Here is a 2,500-nt window from a genome sequence, read left to right on the forward strand (position 1 = left end):
CTCTCTCTCTCTCTCTCTCTCTCTCTCTCTCTCTCTCTCTCTCTCTCTCTCTCTCTCTCTCTGTGGTAAAATGTACATGATTAAACTGCGACTTTCATATCGCTATTATTATGTTTCTTGGTATTTTTATCGGGAAGATTTCTTGTGATCTAGTTCAGTAAGTGATGCACATTTCGTTTTACCATAATTTCCTTCTCTCACATTAATTTGCTTTGATTTGGACCTTGATATTCGTTGTTTACATTTTTGCTTGCTATCAGTCTTATGTCTGGGGCTTTTTTCTAGCTACTACTACTACTACTACTACTACTACTACTATCATTATTATTATTATTATTATTATTATTATTATTATTATTGTTGTTGTTGTTGTTGTTGTTGTTGTTGTTGTTGTTGTTGTTGTTGTTGTTGTTGTTGTTGTTGTTGTTGTTGTTGCTGTTGTGTTTTTTTCTGAAAGTTATTCCCACATTATTTTGGAAAATATATTTTCTTCTTAGTACAATGTTTAGTTTTCATGGCAAATCCCAAGGTATCTAATTAACATGAACACAACCTGCCACACTCAAACAGCAAAACTACGATTTTGTATCAATTTCTTTCAACTTATTCTTAGGCATCACAAAAAAATATTCACAAATACATATACTACGTGCAGCACAACGGACAAGTTCCAGTACTCACGTTAAACCAAATTATCAGCAAAAGTCTTAAGTATTTACCACAGTATTCACAAGATCCACTTAACAAAGTTTATGTTAAACCTTTTTCTCCATATTCTTTTGTAAAAGTCCGGGCTTCTGTTGTGAGCCTTTCCTGCCCTCGAAGCCACGCCTTAAACAAACTTGCATAGGAGGTTTCACGTAGGATTTACCATTTATGTCCCGGTAGTTTAAATTATCTTTTTAATGAATCCTCTATATTCTCGGCATTTCTTAATTCAATTCCATTTATCAAAACAAATTTTTTGTCAAGTTTAGTAGAGGTTGATTCAGCGATCTAGGAGATGTCGAAAATATGGAATGAAGTCACTCAAACAGTCTTCACTCAGAAATCATCACATGCTTAGGTTGGCAAAAAAAAAAAAAAAAAAAAGATACCCATAATAGCATCTTCAATATATTTTACGGTACACATTAGTGCAGATTTCCACGGCTTAATTCCTTGGAAACCATTTTTTCTTTTACAAAGCGAAAAATAACATTATTATTTTTTAACCAGATCCATTTCATTTGATTTCAGTTTTTTTTTTCTTTCTTGTTAGAGACACATGAATGTTTCTATATTAACCCTGTTATATGTTTCGTTTGGTTCCTTTTTACTAATTTTGTTGTTATATGTTATTGTTTCATCCATGAGCTTGAACTGCCCGGTTTATATAGGAATCCTTCCACTTGAAATTAAGACTGACAATGCATGGACAAGATAAAGGATTTTAGATCGTGTATTAAAAACGATTTGAATTTATCCCTACTTCTGTTTCCGACATTCCTTGCTCTTAGTATTTCTTGTCTATTTTGATCTCAATTTTGCCTCTTTATCTTTCATATAAAGTTCTTTGTTGGTTACCAATGTTTATTTCTTTTTCTATACATACATCATTTTCATACATTATTTTCTTAAGATTTTTCAAAATTTCATCAAAGACTTTTTAGTTATATTGTCGTACCTTTAGTTACTATTTTCAAAGAAAAGAATAATACGTTCACGACCAGCTCCTACATTTGTGCCACTCAATTCATTCCTACGTTTTGTTATGATTTGTATTTTACGAGATATTGTGTTGAGTTGATTATTTGGCAATTTCACTATGTCTTGCTGCTTCCTCCGGTGGCCTTGGATGACCGCGGAGGTAGCAGCAGTAGAGGATTCAGTGTTATGAAGCTTCATCTGTGGTGGATAACGGGGGAGGGTGGGCAGTACCAGCCGAACTCGGTTGAGTCCCTTGTCAGGTTGGGAGGAACGTAGAGAGGAAAGGTCCCCTTTTTTCCATGTTTGATGTCGGCTACCCTCCAAAATTGAGGGAAGTGCCATGGTATATGTATGTATGTATGTATGTATGTATGTATGTATTATTATTATTATTATTATTATTATTATTATTCCTTAAAGTATAAAACATCCGGTTTAGTTTCCAGAAACGTATTCATTTCGTTTTAATGTTATTTGCCGTACCTGAAATTAAATACAATTACATTTCATATATTTCATATCCCCATTAATGAATAGTGGGAAATACTTTCACGGCTGGTTTTTGCAGTGATTGAATTTTAGAATTCTCTTTTTAAGCAAATGTCCTGAAAGCGCATTCCCGTTGCATTTTCCTTTTAATGTATTACAGCTTTATTTCTCTTATATGAACAATGTTTGAGCCACGGCCAACAAATTTGTGCACTCAACACTCCCCGTGAATTTAAATTTATTGTCTTTTAGAATATATTGCATTCTTTTCTGAGGAATTTATGAATGTGTTATGTATGGTAGAATCCCATGCTGTTTAATC

This window comes from Palaemon carinicauda, chromosome 16 (assembly GCF_036898095.1).
Source record: "Palaemon carinicauda isolate YSFRI2023 chromosome 16, ASM3689809v2, whole genome shotgun sequence".
In the NCBI taxonomy this organism is placed as follows: Eukaryota; Metazoa; Arthropoda; class Malacostraca; order Decapoda; family Palaemonidae; genus Palaemon; species Palaemon carinicauda.